Source organism: Macaca thibetana, chromosome 12, assembly GCF_024542745.1.
Source record: "Macaca thibetana thibetana isolate TM-01 chromosome 12, ASM2454274v1, whole genome shotgun sequence".
Lineage (NCBI taxonomy): Eukaryota > Metazoa > Chordata > Mammalia > Primates > Cercopithecidae > Macaca > Macaca thibetana.
The window spans coordinates 93,515,152-93,542,457 of record NC_065589.1 but is presented as its reverse complement, the minus strand read 5'-3'; the positions used below and the strand labels follow the sequence as shown (position 1 = coordinate 93,542,457).

At 40.7% G+C, this 27,306-nt stretch overlaps 1 protein-coding gene across 2 annotated transcripts in view; it reads left to right on the top strand.

Annotated features, from left to right (window-relative positions):
* The window catches only part of LYPD6 (LY6/PLAUR domain containing 6), a 149,381-nt gene that overhangs the window by 48,315 nt on the left and 73,760 nt on the right, over positions 1-27,306 (top strand). The window contains exon 1 of one of the 2 annotated variants that reach the window (XM_050750483.1): positions 273-1,174. The exons of the other annotated variant lie outside the window; for it this stretch is intronic. The gene's annotated coding sequence lies outside the window, so the exon portion shown is untranslated. Of the gene's footprint in view, positions 1-272; positions 1,175-27,306 lie in introns of those variants that run through there. 2 annotated transcript variants of the gene reach the window in all.

Sequence of the window (27,306 nt, the reverse complement as noted above, 5' to 3'; positions counted from 1 at the left end):
TCAGGAGATCGAGACCATCCTGACTAACACGGTGAAACCCCGTCTCTACTAAAAATACAAAAAATTAGCCGGGTGTGGTAGCAGGCACCTGTAGTCCCAGCTACTTGGGAGGCTGAGGCAGGAGAATGGCATGAACCCAGGAGGCGGAGCTTGCAGTGAGCCGAGATGACGCCACTGCACTCCAGCCTGGGCGATAGAGCAAGACTCTGTCTCGAAAAAAAAAAAAAAAAAAATTATTGACCTCTATGAGTCAATGTATATAATGGTCAAGAAAAGACAATACTAATCCGTTGTAATAAAAGCTAGAGTAGTAGTTTCCTCTGAAGAGGGTGGGAACAGGACAGGGCATAAGCTTTCTAGAATGCTGGAAGTGTTTATAACTTGGTTCAGGTGTGAGGTAGGGGCATACAAACATAAAAATTCATAGAGCTTTATTTATAGCAGTGAAAAAGAACACAAAAAGTTTCATCTAGGGGTTGATCTCATCATTCCCTAAGATTGCAGGCTTCATTATAGGTCCTTAGTGTAAATCTTTGTGGGGTTTTAAGACCCCATAGGGAGTTACAGGATCGGATTTATGCTTTGAGGAGCTCTCTCTGGTTGTTGCTAGAGAAGGGGTTGGAGGAGACTGAGTGAGAGCAGTGGCCATGACTGGGAGGCTGATGCTGCGGTCAGTAAGAGAGAGCGGGCCCTTGATTAGAGTGCAGGCAAGGGGCTTTGTGAGGTTCAAGAGAAGGTGTTGAAGGTGACTCCCAGGAGTCATACACGAGCAGTTGTGTGGAGGGAAGGGCCATTGCCTGGAGATAAAGAATTCAGCTGCAGACATGTTTAGTTTCTAATGCCAGTGAGCCACCCTTGAAGATGACAAGTAGGTAATTAAGTAGATGAGTCTGGAGTCAGAAAATCGGTCTGAGCTGAAGTTATAAATTTGGGAGTTGCTGGCATGGTATTTAAAGCAATGGGAATGCATGAAATCATTTTGAGAGAGAGCATAGAATAGGAAGGAAAGGGGTTCCAGGACTGTGTCCTGAGAAATTGCCACATTTGGAGGTCAGGTAGGGGAGGAGTCAGAATAGGAGGCTGAAGAGGAGTGAAAGGGGAGTACAAGGACAGCAAGGAGACTGGGCTGTCCTGGCATCCAAGGGAAGAATGTTACAAGAAGTGGTCAGCTGTGGTGAGTGCTGTTGTGTAGTCGAGTAAGTGGAGGACTGAAATCCTCAGTGGGATTTCATAGCATGGAGGCCATCCGTCATCTCTGCAAGAATGGCTCATATGGAGGTGTGCTGGTAGAAGCCACACTGCAGTGAAGCAAAGCTGTACTTTTTTTCTTGCAGGTTATTTGTTGCTTTAGTCGTGTATTCAGAATATCAATCCTGCATGTAACATTTAATTATATAAGCTTAATTCTATTGTGTAATGTAAAGGGATTAATTGGAATCCAGTTTCCTTAGCTGTTTTAGTGAAATAAATTGAAGATAGAAAATTGCTGTGGGAAACTTATTTTTGAGGCTTTGTATTTACTCAGTTGGATTTTTAAAGAGGTCATTTTATGGTCCATTCCTGCCCCCATGCGGGAATGAACTGGACAATACTTGATTCATATTGCTTTAAAGGGCAAGGTATTGAGGGAACTTTTTGGGACATTTAGAATTTCTCTAGCTGATCCTGAGGCTAAGTATCCCTGGAGACTAAATGGCCATCATCTTTTCTTAAACCAATCATGGGCCATGTGCAGTGGCTCACGCCTGTAATTCCAGCTCTTTGGGAGGCTAAGGTGGGTGGATCACGAGGTCAGGAGATCGAGACCATCCTGGCTAACATGGTGAAACCCCGTCCCTATTAAAAAAAAAACCCAAAAATTAGCCGGGTGTGGTGGCGGGTGCCTGTTGTCCCAGCTACTCGGGAAGCTGAGGTAGGAGAATGGTGTGAACTGGGGAGACGGAGTTTGCAGTGAGCTGAGATCGCACCACTGCACTCCAGCCTGGGTGACAGAGCGAGACTCCAGCTCAAAAAAAAAAAAAAATAAAATAAATAAAATAAAATAAAAAAATAAGAAACCTATCGTGGAAATCCCAATAATGGAAAGAAACCAGGGCAGGGAGGTCTCACATCACTTTATTTCAGAAGTCAAGCATATGGTTTTGTTGACTAAAATACATAGACTGAGAAAAAAGAAAAACAAAGGGAAAAAGTCTCAATTCTATTCAGGTCTTGAGTGTAGGAAGTGTTTTGTGCATACGATGCATCTTATAGGTTTGTATTTGATATCGACTCAGTATTTAGTCAAGGTTGAAATGTAGAGTAGATGTGTGACTTTCCTACTTCCCGGGACACAGTAACATCTAGCCCTGGATCCTGGTGCTCCATGATACCGGAAATGAAGGCAGCAATTTGAGTATTATCTAGGTAGAGCCCAACAAGTAGTGGGTGCCCGAGTGATATTATGTTGAATAATGTTACACTGAAGGGAAGTCTGTCCCTGACAATCTCCCTTCTTTCGTTTGCTGAGTCTCATGCTCTTACGAGAAGTGATCTGTATTAATTTTCTTCTTATTCCTGTACTTAGGAGGTTCTGCTGAGAATCAAGAGGTTCAATCTATAATCTCTAGGTTTCTCTATGCTGTTGTCAACAGGGAGCGTTAACATCCTGCCTCATAGGAAGGTAGCACATGTTAGGCTTTTACTATAGATGGTTAATATTTTCAGGATGAAGTTTGATTTTACAGCATAGTCATATTTATGCAATATGATATTATAATACAATTATGAGGAAAAAGTCATTTTGTTTTGTTTTGTTTCGTTTCGCATGCAAGGAAATGTGCTGGGATGACCAGGAAAGAAAACAGTGAAGGAAACAACTTCACTCCCACTATTTGTGGAGCTTGTTTCATTCTGGCAGGAAGTCAGGGTTTCAGAGGAGATGGGATGTTCAGTTTGGTCCAGGTGATCTTCAGTCTTCAAGGATCTAGAGAGACTGGGAGTTGTCCATGATTCATCAGAAGAACTGTTTCACAGACCTCAGGGTTTGTTTTGGTTTAGAATCACAGTGCCTTCTTACATTTTTCTTAGATCGAGGTGAAGGTATGAGTAGGTTTATTTTGAAGGTAGACAAACCAGGATTTGCCTTGATTTCTTGAGTATTTTTCATCAGCATAAATGAACCCAATAAGTAAGTGCCCATGGGTGGCCCTGTGATTTTTGATATACAGTTGGTATCAAACTAATTGTAAAGGGTCTTGGTGAGATGAAGTCATGGACTGTGGGAGGTAGATGGGGTGTGAGTGGGGAATACTTGAGTGAGAGGTTTCTTTTCCTCTGAAGGAATGATGATGATGATAATGATGCCTACTGTTTATTGAATGGGCACAGATGTGGTCCTGCCCTCTGTCTTGGCATGATGAAAATAAAGCTCGGCAAGTTCTTATGTGTTTTTTGACCCTGAAATCCCAATGGTCTGAAAATAGATTGAGAAAATACCTTTCCTAAAGAGAATCAGAAAAATGTTTGGGGTTCTCCCAACATTTTCTCTTTGTATATTCTTCCTTCTCTGTTTCTTCTACTATGCTTTTTTGTGCGCCCATTTGCTGTACCTGTTACCATGACATTTGAAATTCCCAAGTGCTATACAGAGACAGCGTTGTTAGTGTTGCTGTTTGTTGTTATTTTTATTATTGCTGTGATTGCAGGGAGGGAAGGAACTGGGTTTGACAGGTGGAAGGGGGAATTCCAACAAGAGTACTTCTGGGATGATGGGAAGCCGAGGACTGGGATATTGAGAGAGTTAGACAGGATGTGACTAGTGAGAACAATGCTGTCAATATGCAAAGCATACAGAATTGCAAGTCTGGTTCAAAAAATGCTACCACTGCAAAATTACAATAGCAGCGTTTTCTTAGTGCATATGCCAAGTGTTATTTTAGCCTGAGAGGAGGCTGCTGAACTGGAGATAGTGAACGCACCTAAACAAATGTGGCCTGGGATGAAGCTGCAAAAACACAAAAGGGCTGCGTGCTGGCATGGAAACCGCCTCAGAGCTGAAACAACAGAAGCTGAAGTTGAACAGTGTCAGCCCAGGATGTGTGGTTTGCCCTGGGTCTGTTTTGGAGGCCTTGGGAAAACAGCCCCACAGATAAATTCTCCAGATTTGCGGTCTAAAACTGGTACAAAAGAAACAGCTCTGTCTAACTTGGCAAGATTGAAGAGCTTTCTGGTGGTTAACTTGCACTGTGCATATCTATTTGTGTACCCTGCATTTCATCTGAATACTATTAAAATAAATGGAGTTAGAAGTCCCTCACCCACCCCATTCCGACCCAGAACCTTTTTTTTTTTCCATTGCTTTCTGAACTCTGCTCAGTAGGGGGGCCCTCCTAGTTTGGAAAAACCACTGCTTGGGTGTTCTATAGGAGGGGATAAAGAACAAAGTCAGATAAACCTGATCTCCCATCTGTAAAATGCTGCTAATAATAACTACTTCATAGGGTTGTTGTGATAATTAAATGCAATTAATAACGTTGCAATTTAATATAAAATTCATTATCATTAGATGCCAAACATGTGTAGAAGATCTAATAAAAAATATATTACTGGGTGCTCATCGTGTCTTACCTACTGTTTCACTGTCTTTATATGCAATTTCTCATTTGGGATAAGCACCTTAATCCAGGTACGCACATAAAGCTTATAAAGTGTAGAAAGATTTGAAATCCTCAGAACTGATGGCAAAGCTCACATGTAACCATTGCTACTGTTCCCTAATTTGGAATCTGGCATTTTGTAGTTGTAGTACTGACTAAATTCATTTAATTAAATACGGAGCAATCCAAAGTTCACATGTTCTTTTCTCCTGGTTTCATGTAAACTGTCGACAGTGCAGTCACCAAACCTTTGCATCTCCTTTGTCACTGGGACCAAGAGATAGCATAAAAACAGACTTCTGCTGTATATGGTTATACATATATGAGCCATCTCACTATAGGACTCAGCCGTCTTAACCAGGGTCTGGACTGTTGCTGCTAAGAAAATTGATGACCCCTGGTTTAGAACTTTGTCTAACAACAAACGACTTTGAATAGGCAAGTGGTTTTCTGTGGTGAAGTAGATGATTCTTTTTATTTTTTCTGGGAAACATGCTGAGTGATGTCTCTCAGGTCTGCTGGCAGGTTTTGTTGCAAGGAGACTATGCAGGAATCTGCCTGCTTGGTTTAATCACTGGAAAAAAAAAAAAAAAAAAAAGACAGTTGCTGAGCAAGTCCCAGGTTGAAGTGGGCACTGTGTACAAGAACTGCTTTATCAGACTTAAAGGGATGCTGCGAGAGGCAAGAGTACTTCTCCCGGATGTAGGCTCTAACCTTGAAGGAACAGTGGCTCTCACAGGCCCGGTAATAACGTGAGCATAAAAAAGCAAAGTGGTCGGGCGTGGTGGCTCATACCTGTAATCCCAGCACTTGGGAGGCCAAGGTGGGTGAATCACCTGAGGTCAGGAGTTCAAGACCAGCCTGGGCAACATGGTGAAACCCTGTCTCTACTACAAATACAAAAGTTAGCCGGGTGTGGTGGCACATGCCTGTAATTCCAGCTACTCGGGAGACTGAGGCAGAAGAATTGCTTGAATCTGGGAGGTGGAGGTTGCAGTGAGCCGAGATCATGCCACTGCACTCCAGCCTGGGCGACAGAGTGAGACTTCATCCCCACCCCCACACCCCTCCCTCCAATAAAAAAAAGCAAGGGAAACTGTTAGGACACCTCTGATCCTTCCAGTGTCTGTATCTGTGTTTGCTGGCTTTATCATTACCCTTGCCCTGGAGCCTCCTGCAGGCCTCATGTGTATTCATCGCAAATATACCATCTCCAATGTGCCAGGCATGAGTCAGGCCCTGGGGATCCAGTAATGAGACATAATTCCTATCTATATATTGTCTCTTCCTTTTTCTATGTGCCCTCTAAAGCTGGAGATGCCATTTTACCTATTCTTGGAAAGACTTTCCTAGTTATGTGTAACTCATAGTAAGAATCAAGGGAGTATCTATGATTAATAATACATATATTTTGAGACAGGGTTTCACTCTGTCACCCAGGCTGGAATGTAGTAGCATGATCACAGCTCCTTGCAGCCTCAACCTTCCCTGGCTTAGGTGATCCTCCCACTTCAGCCTCCTGGGTAGCTCGGATTACAGGCACCTGCCACCACGCCCAGCTAATTTTTGTATTTTTTATGGAGACAGGGTTTTGCCGTGTTGCCCAGGCTGGTCTCAAACTCCTTGGTTCAAGCTGTCCAGCTGCCCTGGCCTCCCAAAGTGCTAGGATTACAGGCATGAGACATTGTGTTCGGCCCGATTAAACTTTTAAGAGGACTTGTCCCATCGTTTCATGTTAATTCTCCTGTTTTTAAGTAGTCGGTTTAACAGCAATATTTTAACTTACTCTAATACTCATTAATGTATTAGCAAACATTTTCGGATGTCTCTTATCTGTAAGGTGTGATGTGGTTCATGTTTCTGATGAGTGGTTATTTTTGTTTGTACAGATTTTTAAAATGAGAATTTGCAGAAGTTGAAAGGGGAGTCTTGCATTCAGCAATTTGCCCTGTATTTAATGAGCCAGGCACCTTGTGTCTTCCCCTCCTATGACATAGCCCTGCAGCTCACCCTCCAACTGACACATGAAAACTTCTTTCATGAAACGCACAGTGTCAGTATCTCTCAAGTACTCTTCTCCTCCACTTCTGGGGCATGATCTTGCAATGTACTCCTTACTACCCCATCCTGGAAACTTTTACCTATATCTTTGTTTTCTATACAGTGTTTAGCTAAGGTCCTCGACCAGAATATAGATCACAAGAAGTACTGGTTGTCAAATGTCATAGTAACTGACATTTGACAGAGAGATATTATATTTGAGGATGCCAAGAATTAGCAAACGTTTTTTTCTGATCATCTCAGGCTATTTGAAGAAGTTATGAATTCACCGAATTGACTGAAACCTGCCCTCTAAATAATTCTTCAGCACTACATAAACCAAAGTTTGTGTTGGTTCAAGCAGGCAGGAGGGTTGTGCATCTGTGGTATGGGAGTCCCCTCAACTAGAGGCTGGAAAAAAACAGCATTTATGCTGCAGCTGGTTTTAGTAACAGATGAGCAGCTTTAAATTGGGAGTCAGAAGAACTGGAAGACTGGAGCCCACGAGGAAGGTAATTGAAGCAGAGATGGCTCAGAGACCACTAGGACCTGTGCATCAACACCTGCCTCAGGTCTTTATGGACACAACTGCTAAACCTTTGGAAGCCTGAGGTTTACAAACCACTTACCTTAAATGTTTAACACTTAAATTTTGAAAAAAAAATTTTAAAAGTTTACCAAAGGATGCCCAGTGCCTGAAGTAGAAGAGACCTTCATTTTACAATTGATGTTTGGAAAAAATTCCGGATTAGTTCATATTAGATTCAATGAAAATCAGCAGTGGAAGAATTTATTCTCATGATCATGATTGAACTTATCTTGGGTGGGTGCTTCAGTTCTGTCTTTGTGTCAGGAAAGGCTGTGGGCTGTAAAGAGCTCTGAGCTCAGCTGTGTCTCATGTCAGCCATGCTCCTTCAGAACCACAGAATAAGGCAAGGACTAGACATCTGAAATCACTCACAGCTAATAGCTGTAATTCCATCATTTAGTTCATTAATTCAACAAATGTTTATCAAGCATCACCTACTAAGTGCCAGGCATCTTCCTAAGTGCTGGTTTACAGCAGTAAACAAACCAAATCCCTACCCTTGAGAAGCTTCAATCTGCAGCATGGGTGAGACAGACAGTGAGCAAGATAAATCAGTAAACAACAGTAGATATCAGAAGGTGAGAAGGAAGTATTGTAGAGAACTCCCTCGAAACAGAGCAGAGGAATGGGAAGGATTTAACTCAGGCAGGGTACCCTGTTTTCAATAAGGAAGGCTTCCCTGAGAAGGTGACCTTGAAGAAAAACTCGATGGAGGTAAGGAGGTAAGGAGGCAAATGCCACGGGTCTCTGGGGAATCTTCCTGACAGAGGAAAGAGCACATGCAGATGCCCTGAGGCAGAAGCTTGTTGGCAAGTGTGAGAAATAGTGAGCAGTGGAATGATCCTGAATAGGGGATAAGGTCAGAAAGGGCGAGAGGGGGTGGCTCTTGATTATATAGTTTCTTGAAGGCCTTTGTTATACTTCTGGATTTTGTTGAGTGAGGAAGAAAGCCACAGGGGATTTCTAAGCAGAGCGAAGATATAACATAACTTATCTTTTAAAAGAATCACTCTACATGACATGCTAAGAAGAGGCTATAGAGGTGAAGCAGGGAGCCCAGGTGAGAGGCTATTGCAATATTCCAGACAAGAATTGATGGAGGTGGTAAAGGGGTGATCCATTTGAAAGATTTGCATATGGTAAGTTGTGGATATGGGACAAAGTGTAGAGTCAAGGATAGTCCAAGCATTTTGGCCTGAACAGCTAGAAATATGGGAGTGGCCATTAACTCAGGGAGGGTACCCTGTGACCATAGCAGATGTTTGGAGACTGACCAGTTATTCTGTTTTGGACATTGTAAGTTTTCTAAGAGCATGAGACCTCCAGGAGGAAATGTTGGGTAGACAGTTGGATACAGAAGTATGCAACTCAATGAAGACATCTGGGATAAAAATATGTAGTTGAGAGACATGAGCATACGGATCGTATTTAAAACCATCAGCCTGGATGAGCACACCAAGGTATGAGTGAGAAAGAAGGTATTGAAGGAAGGGTTTAAGGACTGACCTTTGGGATACTCAATTTTGAGTCTGGGACACAAGGACATAGCACAGGAAGGTGTGAAAAAACAACCATTAAAAAAGAAGGAAAGCCAGCCCAGAAAAGAGTCCCAGAAGCCAACTGAAGAAGAGGATATGAAGAAGATATGATCTGCTGTGTCAAATGCTGTAAATAAGATGACAATTGAGAACTGAGCAGTATATTCAGCACCCTGGACGTCATCAGTGGTTTTGAGGAGAATTGTTTGGGTGGTGTGGTGGGGCAGATGCTTTTTGGAGGGAGTTGAAAACAAAATGGAAGAAGAGGAACTGGAGACAAGTGTAAAGACTCTTGAAGAGTTTTGCTGCAAAAGGAAGAGAAGAATAATCTGGTACCTTATAGGGGAACTTCAGTCAGGAGGATTCTGTTTTGTTGTTTGGTTTGGTTTTTGCTTTTAGAGGGGCAAAACAACAGTGTGAAGGTTTACTGCTGGTACTGATCTAGTAGAGAACAAAAAGTTAATGATATGGAGGGGAGAATTGCTATTGGGTTGCTGAGTAGGGAGGAAGAGATGCGGTCTGTTGACGAGGTGGCCCTGTTTTAGGAATATAGTTCATCCTCTGTAACAGGAGGTAGGCAGAGTGTTTGGGCAAGATTCTCACAGGTAGATAGAGGTGGTGGTGAGACCATGTGGAAGTTCTTTTCTGATTTCTTCAGATTTTTTAGTGCAGTCAGAAAATAGGTCACCAACAAAGATTGATGCTTGGGTAGAAAATGATAGAAATTTGAAGATAGAGAAGGAAGATAGAACATTGTCATCAAAGAGAATGAGAGCATGAGTGGACTAATGTCTAATACTGCAGACTAAATTTTAATGGTAACAGTAGATTTTTATTAACCTACATTTGTCAATGCTTTTCCATTTACCAAGTGCTTTCTCATATGTTGGTTGCCCCAACAACCCTGTGAAGTTGGCAGAGAGTTGGGTGTTCTAAAATCACACAGCTTGAAGTCAAAGTGTGGTTCTCAAATCCAGGTCATCTGAATTGCAGTATAGAATTCTTTCCTTCTGTTAATATTCTCTTTTTAAATGACTGTTAATTCGTGATCATTTCCAGGTCTGAATGTACTCATAGGATCTCTTTTTTCCCCTTATGTGTTTTATTGCTCTGAATAGTCCTAGAGAGACAAGATCAGATTAAGTATTTTTTGTTCATTACTATTAAATGTTGAGTTTCACCATTTTTCAGGTATAGTTCAGTGTATAGCAAGTTTTAATGGGGAGAAAGTCCTTGTGGAGCTTAAAAATGAAACCTTCTTAATAGGAAAAACATAACCTTGTTAATGGAAGTTTTGGTTGCTTTCCAGCCCCAAAATACATTTTTAGAAATATATTAATTAACATGAGAAGTTATAATTTCCTTAAGTGCAAAGTATTATTATAAATAAGGTTGAGGTAGATGGAATTGCTCTTCTTACCTTGCAGTCACATCTCATACAATGCTAATTGTGCTGTACGCATAAGTAATATTGGGTTAAAATGTCTCTAATGTTCCCTTAGAGATGATTAGAATTTTTAGGTGGAATTATTTTCCTGTTGTATTAGAAGTCGTTTAATCAATTTCAACTCGTACATCTTCTCCTCAAAATGCCTACTCTTAAAATGAACTCCTTAACATACTCCACCATCTGAGTATTTGCCCATTTCTTTCCACCCTTTTTTCCCAGACTTGATTCTATGGCCCCAAATCATGTTTGTGAACCTCATGTTGACATCAGTCAGCATTTCAGTTCAGTATTACTGTCTATACCATAAATCACTGGAGTTTCTAAATTTCTCATCAGCTTGATTCAAATCTTGCATAAGATTTAGTTAGTGTCAGAACAATTCAACTGTGCACAAATTCTCGTCAAACAAAAACTATAAGAATTGAGATCATTTTAGAACATCTGTAGAAAAGTAGTAGTTTTGATAGCATGTTTGCTATCAAATTGATAGCTATTATAATTCTGTTAGCTCATTAATGTAACAAATTTATGAAAATATTGTGGGCTCTTCTCTAGAATTCTTTAAGATAGATAAAGTTTTCTTATAGTACTTCATATATGGTTTTGCCTGGATAAAAGGCAATATATCTACAATCTTTGATCTCTTACAATACTCTCCAAGGAAAATGGTCAGAATAAAAACTTCAGATGTCAAATATCTGTTCTATAAAAAATTCTAATAAGTGCTTTTTAAATAAAATATTTCAATAGGGTATTTTTATTGTAGTGAAATATATATTGCATAAAATTTACAATTTTAACTAAAGTATGTAATTCAGTGGCATTAATTAATTCAGCGTTTTGCAACTATTACCACTATTTCCAAAACCTTTTCATTACCCAAACTTAGTAAGTGCTTTTGAAATTACAGAAAAATGTTAAAACTTTTCTATGCCGGTTGACTAACCCTGAATAATGCCTTGAGTTTTAATAGGTCAGTAAAAATGTTTTGGGTCAAAAACTGAGTGTTCATTTTGTAATATTTTTGTTTCTTACTAGGATAAACTTAACCACATCTTTTGGCTCATTGATTATTGTTAAAATTCAGTTTTTTGGGGGGTAGGGTGATTGCTTTTGTGAGCCTTCTTTTAATCCTTTTTATCAGAGTACCACAAAATTAAACTCAACATCTGTTTAACATCAAAGAGATTTGATGATCATGTGCATTGCCACATGTACAGTCCAAAGATGAAAGTCAGTTCAGTTTAAAGAGACTCCAAAAACAGCTGACTAAAGGAAACAGTACATGGAAATGGGAGTGAGAGAAGCATTCATCTTATTGAGTCATTATGGGTCAAAGCCTTCCATGTACTGTATAAAAACCATAGAAAGAACCAGTTTGGTAAATTCCAGTGAAGTGATCATACGTTGAGCACATTTATAACTTTTCAATTTAAAGCATTGGTCCATTTGCTTTTAGATGATAGTGGGGATGATTTCCTAGTAACGGATGATATGTACTAGTAAGTAATAAAACTAAGTTTTCCTACATATGGTGTGTTTATTATAACCTACACCTCTTTCTTCACCTATAAAACACATATTCGTCCCTAAGGATCTAAATTAAATACTTTGTTTTGTGAAGTCTTCCCCAACTCACATAGACAGTCAATCAATCTTCCTTTGGTGTAATAATATGCTACAAGAAATACATATTATAGCAAACCTCACATTAAATTCCTGTTTTTTCTACACTGTAAGCTGCTCAAGGGTGGGGGCTATCTCTTATTCCTGCTTATATTCTCAGTATAGTTTGTGTCCCATAGTAGAATCCCATTAAATATTTGTTGACTCACTATTTGAATGGATGAACTGATCAATGTAAGCATCCATACTGGAGTCTTCATTTTTAAACACTATCTCAGTTATAAGATATTCATAGTTTATTTACTAAGGCAATTAGCAAAATATATATAGGATTCAATCGTATGCATTGAGGCAGCAGACATTTCCATTTGTGACATAAGCTGAAGGCAAAGTAGTATTATTACAAACTCGTGGCATTTGTCAGTGCCTATAGAAAACTCAAATGACATCTGCAATAGAAACACCTGGATGTCTGTGTTTGTTGGTTGCCTATGCTAGACTATGAACTCTCCATCATCTGCTTTGTTCCTGGGCAAAGGCTCAGCACTGGCCCCAGTCATGGGCACTGGTTGGGGGAACATTCCATCTGACATGGCGCCTACCACAGTTGTGTGCTCGTGTTGGCACTATAGCTATTAATAGTACCACAGTGGTAATGGCACAGAGGGAACAGCCTGACTTAAGGTGTCACCATGCATCTTTGTGACTAGACAGTGGGACTTCCCTTACTCTTCTCCAGGCTCTGTTTGTGGATGTAGACAGCATTTCTCTACCTTCAGTAGCTTCGTGGGACCATCCTTTCATTTCCTCTCCTTTCATTTTCTCTCTCTTCTCTTTGTTTCCCTTCTGATTCCTCCTTTGCCCTGAAGGAAAGTTATGAATCTCTAGGTGGCAGAGTGCAAATGGGGAAAGATGGGGTGTTCATTAGTGCCTGATGTATTCACTGTGTGTAAACCCAGCCTACCCATCTCACAAACTGCCTTTGCCTGAGATCCTCTATTTAACGTGTGGCATTCAGAGCAGAAGAATCTGAAAGGCACATTTCTTCCACTAAGCCTCCAAGAGGACAGACCCAGCAAGGACATACTGGATTTATCTGAGTTTAATGGTATTAGCCTGAGACCAGCCATGATGTGCCAAAGACACTGGCCATTTGGAAAACTACCAACAGGGTCCTAATGTCAGTCATGTCTGCATAGGGCTACCTTGGTGACAATTTTGCTAAAATTCAGGGACTTGGCTGGTCTCCTCAGTCAGGCATTTGGAGTGATTTATTTTCTGGGACTGAAATGACCAGTGGATTCAGCGAAAGCAATTAGACTGACTCTGTATAGATACTGAAATTTTCCTTTCCCATGATTAACAAACAGAGTAATTAAGCCTTGTTTGTTTGTGCTCATTCTGGAACAGCTATGGCAAAGGGAGAGGGGAAAAGGGTTGACTTTTCTTTGGCACTGGAAATCAAAATGCACATTTGTCTTTGTGTATACAGAAAGAGAGGGAAAAAGAGAATGATGGGGCAGAGAAGGAGAGAGGCAGAGAAGGAGTGAGGCAGAGAACAGGAATTACCTGCTTTAGAGAGTGGAGTGGGGTTGGGACACCCTTTCCAGGGGTTGGGACACCCTTTCCAGGAGTTGGAAGATTAAGGCAGCACTTGGGTCTAGAAAACTGCTACTGTTCCCCCAGTACGGTTAAATAGATACATCTTGACAAAAGATTCAGAATTTCCCCCCAGACCTGTAATTAACCATTACAATTGCCTATGTTTTCCAAAATGAAAATTTCCTTAAAATTTAATCCACATATTTTAACCTTTTAAATCTTTTGTAAAGAGATAAATAGCATGTGGGGGAAGTTACCCCTTTTTGAAGAATGATGATTAACCTGAACTCAGCTATAATTATAAGGAAAGGAGAATCTTTAGAAAAACAATGGCAGGGTGCTAGGTTTTATATCCTGCTGTACCTAGATTTAGAGTATTTTGGTTTCCATTACAGCTGCCTGAGCATTTCTTCCTCTGTGTAAGATGATTTTTAGATTTCTCATTCACTACAGGCTTTAAATTTTGATAATGTTACGGACATGGAAGGTCCTGATTTTCTGCTTCTTACCAGTCTCATCCTCTTACCTCAGCTGCTAGAAACTGTTCTCTCCACAGTAAGCCTGTCTGCAACCTAAAGCCTTCAGCAGTGAGGGTGGAAATGGGTTCTTGAATATGAGGCTCAGAGTGGGGACCTGTGACCTGCTTTCCAGATGGAAACCATGAGAGCCATGCATGTAGACATATTCCCAGCTGCTGAAAACAAGGAGGTGTGGTGAGCACAGGATGGTGCTGGTGGTGAAGAACCACGTCTTCTCATTTAACAAAGACAGATATTCAGAAAATAGACATTTTAGAACAAATCTGAATGCTAATAGAATTTCTGAAAAGGGAGAGAATGGATGTAAAGTATACTGTAATCAACACTGGGAAGTTCTGGTAGACCAAAATGAATGCACAGTTTCTGTGTGGCAGCCTGTAGCCAAGCAGCAGATGGCTGCCTGTGGGCTTTACCTTCACTACCTCTTGAGTATAAACAATGAAAAAAAATTGAGAACTTGGAAAGATGTTTTATCAAGACTTGGAAGATCTTTCTTTTTTTTTTTTTGGAGACGGAGTCTCGCTCTGTTGCCCAGGCTGGAGTGCTATGGCCGGATCTCAGCTCACTGCAAGCTCCGTCTCCCGGGTCTACGCCATTCTCCTGCCTCAGCCCCCCGAGTAGCTGGGACTACAGGCGCCCGCCACCTCGCCCGGCTAGTTTTTTGTATTTTTTAGTAGAGATGGGGTTTCACTGTGTTAGCCAGGATGGTCTCGATCTCCTGACCTCGTGATCCGCCCGTCTCGGCCTCCCAAAGTGCTGGGATTACAGGCTTGAGCCACCGCGCCCGGCCCAACTTGGAAGATCTTTCAATCACCCTTACATGTAGTACACATTCATGGCTCTCACACCAGCTATCATGCTTCCCAATTATGAAAACAGAGCACTCTGTCCTCACCCCCAACATGACCCTCATGACTCTTGTGTCTCCTGGAAAGGCTGGGGACTGCAATGGCCATTGAACCAAGTGGAAAAAAAAAAAACAAAAAACATCTCAGTGCACCCAGCAGGCCACTTCCCTCTAGCAATATCGAAGTGTGCCGTTTAGGAAAGCCAACCTCTTCCTTAGTTTGTGATCCTCTATTTTCATGTAATATTAACTCTCAGTTCAATGTGAACATCTAAACAAAAAGTTTTTCCAAATGAATAGAGCCAAGGGGAGATATTGTATTGAGTGTGGATAGCAGAATGAGAAAGAAAATGTTTTAGTACTTCTAGTTCCATAAATTTAGTTTTCTTGATACTTTTCTCTTAGGCCAAACCACTTTGAGTAACAGAAGTCCTTGGCTAAGTTCCAGGTGGAAAGAAGCAAACTGGCATTCAATTCAATTCTCTTTCTCACCTTGCCCTTTTTTGAGGTAGCACTGACTGGTATGTTAATTTCACTGATTCATTTTTCATTTAATAAATATGCACCTAAGATTTACTGCATGGGAAGCGCTGTGTTAGATGCTAGTGATGCAAAGATTAATAAGACAGGTTGCAGCCTGGAGTGACTCCTTGGGTGGAATTAAGGAAGTATCAAAGAAGTTAGCAACTCAGCAGGAAAGGATTGGGGTGGAGCTCTAGAGGGGGAATCTGCTTGAGCTGAGATAGGGCAGACGATGAACATGAGATGCTCCCAGCAAGGGGGATAGGTCAGAGAAATGTGGGTGAGTGAGAGAATATAGAGGGAGCTATGAGTGTAAATGATGAAATAAATGGAGAAAATGGGGACATGTACTTTATCAAGAGTTGGAGCATCTTCTCAATTGTCTTTGCATGTAGTACACAAAACCAAGGCTCATCCATCAGTCACTCTTGGCCTATGGAAGGTGGGGTCTACGTGAAATATGACCTTGTTGTTATACCAAGCAGTTTTGACTTCTAAGTATTTGGTAGGGAACACTGAAGGATTTGCAATTGGGACTTACATTTCCATATTTTCATTTTGGAAAATGTATTGTGACCCTCAGTTCTAAAGGACCGAGCCTTATTTAAATCACCTTATGCCAAAATGAAATTTTAAGTTGAAATACTCTATGTCTTCTAAATAGTAACCTAAATTTCATTTAAGTAATTAAATATGTGTAACTACCTTTCTCTCTCTCTCTCTCTTTTTTTTTTTTTTTTTGGTCTAGGTTGGTCTACAGTGTCTGAAAGAGTTGAGTGGATTTCTTTAGAAGCAGAGAGTAGTGTACTTTGATACTGTCAGTGTGCCATGGATATACAAGGACACAGGGTTAACCTGGGATGATTCATTCACATGAATTCAGAAACATTGCTATTAAATGAAAAAAAAATGTATATATTATGGAGTAGAATGCAATTGGCATGTTTTAAAAACAAACATGAGGCATGAAGGAAGTTTCTACTTTGGGCTGAATCTCAAGCCCTCTTGGGTGGGCGCCTGCTGTGCTCTGCAGTAGGGTTGTCGAGAAGACTGAGAAGCACTGGGCTCTGTTGTTGAGCCAAGCCACGCACAAGGAGGTCCTTATGCAGAGATGGTGTGTCAGGAGAACATGTCTGGGTGTTAGTTAATGCTCATGCAACTCTCACAACTCCACCAGGGGGATGAGGAGCTGAGAAAGTAGGGGATGTGGTGGGAGGGAGAGTCATGTAATTCTTGTTTCGAGGCCTGGCTTCATTTTTACAAGATGATTAGCTACATTTAAAAAACTGTTCTTTACATATTCTTAATTTCACTGGAGTTGTAATATCTTTTCCTCTTCTCTATGTTGGTATTTTATGAGCAGATCAACTCAACCTGTTTTCAATAACATTCAAGTTAATAGTACTATGAGTTAGATTAAAAGAAAGATAAAAAATTACCAACAGCTTGGTATACTTAACCCTTCCTAATGCTGGACACATTAGCTCTCCTTTCCTGGATGGGCTGGGGAAATTCTGGAAAGTAGTTGCCCAACAAAATAGGTTAGTACTGTACTGCACACTTTATTCAGCTTTACTGTGGGCATTGTCAGATCAGGTTACAGCATAGGATTTAAAGGTCAATTATGCCATGACTTTAGGGGAAAGGGAGAGTGGCTAGAAGGTTAAAAAAAAGTCCTAAGTTTTGGCTTAAAGACTTATGAAATTGTATTCCCTTTGTGACATTTGATGAATCACTTTTCTTGATTTCCATTCTGATAACAATCTCCCTAACCTTTTCCTAGGAAGCTCTTTCATGGCAAAAATACTGTTCTGTGGATGCCTGAGAGAGTTGGGGCCAGTTAATACAGGGTGGGGGAGAGTTTCGGGAGCTATTCCTGTCTCTCCTAGTTGATTTGATACTGCTTCCTTGAATTTACTGAAATCAAGACACCTGAAGAGATTAAAATTTTGTGGCATAAAAACAGTCACAGCTAGGCATGGAACCGGCTTCAGGGAGAATGACCAAGTTAGGCATTTAGATGATGAGAACCAAATTAGAGATATATGAAAATTAGAGAAACCAAAATGACCCCATGCATTAATGAATGGCCTGAGGGAACATTTGTGATTGTCTGCATCTTAGCTTAGAAACTGAATCCAGGGACGTTTTCATCACAATGGCTGCATTTGAATAGCATGGAGGGTCACCAGGATTAAGAGTTTTGACCTGTCACCGCAATGGGGTTTAGGTTTGGTATCTTTATTTTTGGTCTGTAAGCTCTTTTGTTCAAGGCAAAGTTGATCTCTCCCTGAGTCAGGCCTTGAGTGGAGGTGGACTGGCTTCATGTTTCTAATTAGTCAGCCACTCCCCCTGCTGCTGACTACTGATGGATGTCCTGTTAGGACAGGACCCCCAAGCCCTCTCTCTCTTTGAGCTGCAGTGCAGGGATCCACTTTAGTACTGAACTGTCATTTGTATGGTTAGCATGGTAGCCGGCTCTCTTGAGATTATGTTAGCAGACCCCCTCCCTATCCCTGACTCTTGACCTTTCAGCATACAGCCTCTTGGCATTTTCCCAAATGGAATGATATATGTGTAAGCACATTGAACAGCATTATATGCTGTTTTCTAATCAGATGTGGTTGACTATAATTATTTTGCATTCAGTTCCTTGTTGGTAGATATTCTGTACAGGTAGTTCATTTGTATTTTGGATCTTGATTAATTTTCACAGTGCCATATGTTGACCTTGAAAGAAGTCTTGGTCAGTTTTGAAAATCTTTAGCCATGCAATGGTTAGTCCTTCAGCCCCACCATTTAGTTTGACTTTCTGGCCTCTTACCCTCAGCATCTTATTACTTCATCTCTACTTTGAATGATCTCTTGTCCATCCTTTGGGAGGACAGTGGCCCTTGTCCCTCAGGGGAGACCCTCCTACATGCTGTAGCTATGAAGCTAAATGCTCACTGGTTCTTACTGGTTTAGGGGATTTGGGGAGGCCTGGTTTGTCCTAGGTCCCTATCTTCCACTCATGCAGTACTTACTGTGGTTCCATTTAATTGTACATTTGTATATTGGTCATTTCAACCTTGCTTAGTGGCCCTCTGTCCTACTTAGAGACAGCTAACTTTTTTGGCTTTCTGGAAAATTCCTTGGGATTTGTTGCAGCAGTGCCCACTCCTCAGTTATGTAGGCCTTGTCTGTACTGCTTATCCTAGAACATCAGGGTACATATCCTAGCTTACATTATAAGTCTCAGTACCTCAAGTCTTATAATAGCCAATTCTGTCTTCTTAGTATTATGACTTCTTGATGTCCAGCAGAAAATACTGCAATCCATTAACGCACAGAATAGTATGGACAGTTAATTGAATGGAAATATTACTAGATGCACTTTATAGATGATGAACAGATTATGACATCATGTAGTAGATATAATTGGGTTCTTCCTTGGAGAGATTCATCAATAATAAAAACAACTTTTATTTATTGAGAACATATGCTGGATTGCATAATGCTCTATGTATTTCCTCTAACGCTTTCAACGTGTATAGTGAGCATTGGTATCTCCAGTTTATAGAGGAAGGACATGAGATGCTTGCCTGAGGTGGAATCAGTGTTACTGTGCAGGTATATCTGACTTCAAAGTCAGTTTTCCATTAGGCTGTGTGGCTATATATTCACAAAGAAGACTCCTAGTGGTGATAATTAGTGACCTACTATTGGCAGGAGAAGACACTAGCGTTCTCTTGAATGTACACCATGTTTGCTCATTGACTGATTGATCCTTTTTTGTTATGTGCCAGGCGCTGAGATGGTCTCAAGTTTTAAATGTAAGTAAGACTTCAGCTCTTACCTCAAACGTTTCATAGTTGAGTGGGGGAACCACTTGTTTAATGTCACCGATTTTTTGGTCTGGTGTAGAAAGATCATGAAACTACTACCTTTGAGCTTTTTCTTATTCCAACTCCCTTATTTTCCCCTGATAATGGAGAAAACTTCTTGCCCTAAAGAAACACACCTTAAGGGATGGCATAGACTATTGTGAATCTTCATATGCTCGTGGGTTTTTTTTTTTTCTTTAAACTTACTTTGTTACTGGAGCTGTGCGATCTTTGCTTTGAGGTCAATTCCACAAAAGGAGCTAAGATTGTGTAATTATGTTTCCCATCTATAGGGCCCCTCACGATCTATAAAATGCCTTCCATATACATTATTTGATTTGCTCCTAGAAGGGCAGATATTTGATCCCTGTTTCACTGTGGTACACTTAGGGGCCACTCAAGGGTATGTGATGAGCTGGACATGACCCTGAGTTCTCCCTGCCTGTGATATACTTCCCTTCCAATAAGAGAAGAGGTGTTGCTGGCAGAAGCTTTCTGCAAGAATAGAAGGTATATTAGAAGGAAATGTGACTATGTGTATCCCTATTGGTGGGGAAATAGAAACTAATTGATGTATCTCAGCAGGACAAATGGTTTGGCCACCTGCGGCCCAGAAACAAAGCAGGGGGAAGCCATAGAAGTTGGTGCCTGAATCAGCTAGGGCTGCCATAATGAAATACCACAGACTGGGTGGCTCAAACAATAGACGTTTATTTTCCCATAGTTCTGAAGGCCAGGAAGGCCAAGATCAAGGTGCCTGCCAATTTGGGTCCTAGTGAGGGCACACCTCTTGGCTTACAGACCTTTGCCTTCTAGCTGTGTCTTCCCATGGGGACGGGGTGGTTAGGGCAGACCCAGTTCCATGGCGCCCCTTCCTATAGGGCACTAATCTCACCATTAGAGTCCTACTCTCCTGAACTCGTCTCAACCTAATCACCTCCCAAAGGCCAAATCTCCAAATACCATCACAGTGGAGGTTAGGGCTTCACCATGAATTTTATGGGGTACAATTCAGTACATAGCATAAGGGTGGAGAGGTTAAAACATGTGGAGGAAGATTGAACTCCAGATGGTCAGAGCAAGTGTGTGGGTGTTTTAAGCATGACCATAAGAGGCACAATCAAGAAGGTTATAGAAAACAATCAATCAGTGTTCTGTTTGGACTGCAAGTAAGAGGAAAGTGGGACTTGTGAATGCTTGGCATACCTCAGCCCTTCTCTCAACTCTTGGAAACTCATAGGATGACCAGTCCCCCTGAGGACCAGGGAAGCTGTGATGGCATGGGAGAGTGTTGTCCCCATTGCCATAAGCAGAATGTAGACGTGTTATTTATTTATTTTTGAGGCTATACGAATATCTGTTCTTTTGAAATACATTAGGTTCAAATTTGACACCCTGGGAAAGTTTTCTGTCACTTGAAAGGATACTGCTTTATGTATGACCCCACTAGAAAGACTAATCCTTGGCTGGGCACAGTGGCTCACGCCTGTAATCCCAGCACTTTGGGAAGCTGAGGCTGCTGGATCACAAGATCGGGAGTTCAAGACCAGCCTGGCCAATATGGTGAAACTCCGTTTCTACTAAAAATACGAAAAATTTAGCTGGGCGTGGTGGTGAGCGCCTGTAGTTCCAGCTACTTGGGAGGCTGAGGCAGGAGAATCGCTTGAACCCGGGAGGCAGAGGTTGCAGTGAGTTGAGATCGCACCACTGCACTCCAGCATGGGCGACAGAACGAGACTCCATCTCAAAAAGAAAGACTAATCCTTGTACTTTGGCCCAGGTACATGGTGAAGTGTATGGTCTTGTGTTCTTTTGATATACTCACCTGATTGAGCAGAATCTCACAGAAGTCTTTCCTTGCTTCCAAAGTTACAATGACTCAGTGACATCTATAAAAGCTTTTTTTCATGGTAATTATAATCAGACATCTGAATACATTTATGCATCTGTAGCTTCTCAGTTTTACACGTAAATAGATGCCATCAGAAGTATTTTGAGGGCTGATTTAGCTTGAAGACGGTCCATTTAGAACCTATTCTTGTGTTCCCATCATTTTCGGCAGCCAGGCAGCTGAGGTCAGTGTGGTCATAAATGGCTTTGGGTGAGTGTGTGAATTAAAAGCTCTTCTCTGTGTGACGGTAACAGTGTATTTTCTGCTCACAATTACAGAAGTATACATTTTGAAAGTAAATAGCCTCATAGTTGTTGTTTCAGGTACTAAAGAGCCAATTTATCAAGAATTAAGGCCTACTGAGTTAGGGGGCATAAAAGCGGAGTGGACAGGGCAGCCTCACCAAGATGGAGCTTGAGCCAAATGTGGTCCTCCTGCCCTGTGCGGGCAGCCAGCAGGCTACTGACTCCGTGGTGCACTAAGGAGCTGCCTTTTTGGACTGTATTACTTAAACATCAGAGGGTAAGTATTATGCACAAATCTGAGGAAGATTAAGGGATCTGGGTTGCTCTGTACCGTGAGAGAAGAAGAGATTAGCTTTCCCCAGCTAGAGAGACTGGAGACATTTTACAAAGCATTTTAACCGGAGGGTTTTCTAAGTTCTCCTGGAATCCATTACCATCTATTAGCTTTGAAACACTGACTGCCAAAAAGATAGGGCAGTGACAAGGCAATTTGCTGTCCTTTGTGGTGGGGTTTGAATCCCAAGGTGCCAGATGAGACTGGAAGGGCTCTCCAGACCTGCTGATAGAAGTAGGGAGATATTAGACAAAGCCCGCTTACAAATCGGGCAGCTCGACAGTCTCAAATATAAAATGTGGTCATTAGCTTACACTGTCACATATCTAGCTGGATGACAAGAGGACTTAAGACCTTCTGTTTGGAAAGTCAGAAACTAATGTTTTTGCTTCAACTCTCAACTCCCAATAATGTCATCTCCTGTTGTTGCACAGTCCTGTGGAGAAAATCAGCCCATATTCTTGTTTTCCTCTGGATGGAGGTGATTTTAGAGCCATTAGTGCTTCTAGAAACTTCCCTCCCCTCTGGGTCCCTGAGGGGATACTTTTGGTACAAGTAGACAGAGTTGTCAACAGGTGATCACGGACCTCTGAAAATAGTAGTAAAAGGAGCAATCATTATTCTGTGTGTCAGGCACTGTGCCATGGGCTTTTACTCTCCACCGTATTTAAACTCCTCAAAATATAATAGGAAAACCCACCAACTTGGAATCCATTTTGGATATATGTTAAAACTAAGTTTACACCCATGCATTTATATTTTATAATTTCAGTATATTTGATAATGAAATTTGTTTTTTTGATCATATAAAGTAAAAACTATTTGACATTTCATCTGTCTGTAATGACCACAAATAACATTTTGGTACTCATTCTTTCATCTCTCTCTCTCTCTCTCTCTGTCTCTCTCTACACATGCACTGGTGTGTGGCATGGGCATAAAGAGATTTTCACAAATTATTATACATTTTGTACTTATTGTACATATCTTTTAAAAATTATGTGTTGTTCCTTTCCTCCCTTGATACTCACTCTGCGCTCACCACCATCAACCAGTGTTGAACAGCCTGGTTTGTAGATGTCCACATTTCTATCCGTGTTTTTGTAACCATCTATAAATGTATATATTTATGTTTTGTTTTCTACAAAAAGTCACCCTCCAAAGCAGTATTTGTCGTGTGCCCAGGATCCATTATTCACAACTCAAAATGGTGGACAAGATATTCCAAAAAATGAAGAGATTGTTGTAACATATATTCTTTGCATGTTACTTTTCTCACTCAACAATACCTCATGGACTGCCCTTCCTGATGGCTTAGGGCTGACTCACTCTCTAATGGCCTTGGAATACGATGTGAGGTGGGAGACCAGCCATTTTCTTTTCCATATGAGTAGTCAGTTGTGCATGTGCCATTTATCAATAAGCTGTTCTCTCCACCTTGGATCACAAGACTCACCTTGTCACCTAGAAGCTTCTGTTGGTACTGGAATTGATTTCTGAGCTCATCAGTCATTTCTGTTGTTTATTCCCATGCCATGTTTTCATTTTAATGGATTTCAGTCTGATATGATACTACCCTCATTATTCTTTTTCAAATATTTTCTGCCAATTTTTGGATATTTGATGTTACCTAAAAATGTATTATATCCACATTAAAAATTTTGGGATTCTAATTAAATGTATATGTGAAATTTGAATTTGTATGCTTTAATTTTTCTTTTCCTTTTTAATGACAGTATAATGCTATTGTAATTTTTTTCAATTTGCATTACAGATATTTTAAAACGCCCTAAACTTTTCCTGCCACCTGATTAAATTCCTTCATTGATTTGAGTACTTTTTATTTTTAGAGTTGGTGTTCCTAGGAGTATGAATATATTATTAGCAAGAAGGGAAAATTCTGTCTTCTCATTTACTCTGTTTATAGAAACTATTTTTCCCCCTCAATTTGAATTATAATGATAACAGCAGGTATCCCATCTTATTCCTGGCATTTGATTGTTTGGAATGATGTTTGCAATTGATTTTTGATGAATCCATATTCAAGAGGTTTCTTTTATTTCTATTTTACTTGAAGTTTCATTAGAAATGGCTGTTGAATTTCACCAAATGCTTTTTTAGAACCTATTGATGTAACCAACCACTTTTACTCCATGCATTTGTTGCTCTCATGAATGATGGTAATGGATTTGCTGATGTGAAAACTGCCTTTCTGGAGTCGTCCTCGTTTGATCATTGACGATATTCATTTGATATAGTTTTGGGTTTTACTTCATAATGTTTTATTTAGAATTTTAGCAAATATTTACGAGTGAGATTGCTCTGTAGTTTTCTTTTATTGTACTGCCTTTACCAGTTTTGGTTTTAAGGCCAAACCAGTTTCATAAAATGGACTCGGGGATTTTCCCTATGTTTTTGTTGTCTTGAATAATTTAAACAACATTTCTGTCCTTTGTTATATAGACCTATCCATGAAATCAACTGTTTTTGCTGTCTGCTTTTTTTTTTTCCTCTTAGTGGTAGAAAATCTCTTCTGTCTTTCCTGTGGTAACTGGTCTATTCAGTTTTCTACTTGAGTCACTTTTGTTCCTTTATATTTTATGGAAAGTCACACCAAGAACTTCAGAATGCTCTTCTTTCTCCCCCTCCTGCCTGCAGCCCTGCTTCTTCCTAATGCCTATGTTTTCCTTTGTTCTTGAGTATTACTATATCCTTGAAGTTGCCTCTTATTTCAGAAATCTTTAATATTTATTTACATGTTCTCAGTCATGGTATCATTATCCATTTAGATTTCATAATGTATTTGCAAGATACCCTTCTCACCACTCTTTTCTCCTTTCCCCTCCCCTCTCCCTGGGATCTCTGCCCTGATTTATTTTTGTTGCATTAGAGTCTTTCTTGATGTTTTCCTCAGATGAAGCCTGGGGTTGATTTACTATTGAACCTCTGCATTATTCCAAAGATTTTCTTTCTGACTGTATAATCTTGAGAATGTTATTTAACTTCTCTGGGCCTCAGTCTCCTTAACTGTAAAATGGGAATACTAAGAACAGAGACCTTACAGGAACTTTATGAAGATAAAATGAGTTAATACATGCATTCTGGTTATCTATTGCTGCATTGTCCCTCAGTAGCTGTGGGGGACTGGTTCCAGGACACCCTCTGCCCTCCCATACCAAAATCCACAAGTGCTCAAGTCCCTTATGTAAAATGGCTCAGTATTTGCATATCACCTTTGCAACCCTCCTATATGCTTTAAATCATTTCTATATTATAATACATAATACAGTGTAAATGCCATGCAAACAGTTGTTATACTGTATTTTTTATGTTTTAAAAATATATTCTATCTGTGATTGGTTGACTTAATCGGTGTCGAACCTGTGGATATGGAGGGCCAACAGTATATAATGAACTACCTTAAAACAGCAGTGTAACAACAATGTATTATTATCTCTCATGGGTCTATGAGTTGGCTGGGTTTAGCTGGGAAGTTCTTGCTTGGGGGCTTTCATGGTTGGAGTTAGATAGCAGCAGTGGCTGGAGTTATCTAAAGGGTCAGCTGGGCCGGGAGTCCCAGATGGTTTTTTTATTTATTGTCTCAGTGTTCCTCAATGAGGCCTCTGTCTCCATCAGAGTAACCTGGATTTCTTACCTGCTAATCAGAGTTCCCAGAGGCAGAAAACTGCTGGTCTTCATAATGTCTTGGCCCAGAACTGGTATAGCAGTGCTTCAGCCATATCCTATGAGGTGGAAGAATAGACTGTACCTTGAGTTGGAGGACTGGAACAAGTAGAGAGGGAGGGAAGGAATTAATGATAGCCACATTTGTAGACAAACTACCACAATAAGTGAAGCACTTAGACGAGAATCTGGCACTGAATAAGTGATATAGAATTATTAACTCTGATATTATTGCAGTTGTTCAATTACCTTCAGAATTTGCTTTTACTCGGAGAGCTGAATGGTGTCTTGTATGAGTATAGAAGTCTAGGACTGCGGTTCTTTTCTGTAAGTAGTGTGCAGATGAAGTGTGATGCCAGTCTAATGACTTTTCCGTTGTAGGCAAGTTGTTACTTTTATCTAGGAGCTTTCAGGATTTTTCAGTAAAAGCAGAAATAAGATAGTTATCACGATTTGTTAACAGACCTTTGGAGGTTCTAGAAAATATAAGACAAGGAAGAAGTCGATATTGAAAAAAATAAAATTTCTTCTCTGTGCTGATGATTATTTTTAGCAAACCCAGGAAACTCCATTAAGAAAAAAACAACTAACTAGAATTAAAGAGGGAACATGGTAAGATGAGAGATTACAAGATAAACATGGAAACACAATAGCTTTTTTTTTTTTTTTCCTATTCTAGCAAGTACCATAGTTTGGATTGATAGAAGTCTTTTATAATCTATTCTTAACCTGGAACTGGATGAGCTCTTTCAGTTCAGTTGGATGAGACTTCTTATGCCAACTGAAGTCTTTTTAAATAGTAGGGAATTTGGCCAGGCGCGGTGGCTCACGCCTGTAATCCCAGCACTTAGGGAGGCCGAGGCAGGCGGATCACGAGGTCAGGAGATCGAGGCCATCCTGGCTAACACAGTGAAACCCCATCTCTACTAAAAAAACACACATACAAAATTAGCTGGGTGTGGTGGCGGGCACCTGTAGTCCCAGCTAGTAGGGAGGCTGAGGCAGGAGAAGAGCATGAACCTAGGAGGTGGAGCTTGCAGTGAGCCAAGATCGCGCCACTGCACTCCAGCCTGGGCAATAGAGCGAGACTCTGTCTCCAAAAAAAAAAGGAATTTTTCCTCTTTTATTTCTTCAGTTACTCTCTCTGTCTCTCTTTCATATACTCCTTTTTCTCTATTATTTGCTTGGCTGTGATATGAAAATTGCCTTTTCATGGGAAGATTTGTTCTTTTGTTATAAAGTTCTGTTTTTCCTATTGTAGAAGATTATCCTTTATGAGATGATGGGAATAGCAAAGATGGCTCTGTGTGTGTGTGTCTGTGTGTGTGTATGTTTGTGTGTGTGTGTGTGTGTTTGTGTGTGTGTGTACGTGCTCATGCGCTTTGTTGTTTTTGTCTCCTGGCTGTCCTGAAAGTGTTTCCAGCAGATTTTCAGAGGGAGGCTGCTTTCCTTACTTTCTTGTTACTGAGGAGGCTGGAGTGGGGAAGGGATAGGGGTAGCAGAGAAGCTTTCCTGGAGACCTCAACAAAGGACAGGCAGCTAGACCTGCTCCAGCCCTAGCCCCTCTCATGAGGTTGTTGCTGTTCAGAGTGCCCAAATAGTTTGACCTGAATTGAACTCTGAGGGCGAATAGAACCATGAGAAGCCTGGAAACCAACATAAGGGGAACTCAGCCACCAGAAAATAATAAGCAGAAGGTAAGTGGTGCAAGTCAAACAGAATGGATAGAGGAGAAGGTTTAATCCTAACAAAAAGGTATAAAATAGTTCCGTTGCAAAAACTAAGTTTTCTAGAATTTAAACAAATAGTGTAAAAATGAGACATTCAATATATGGAAAAGATACCCAAGAAATTGCTAAGAGATTACCTCCAGAGAGGAGGCAGAGGGACGGCTGG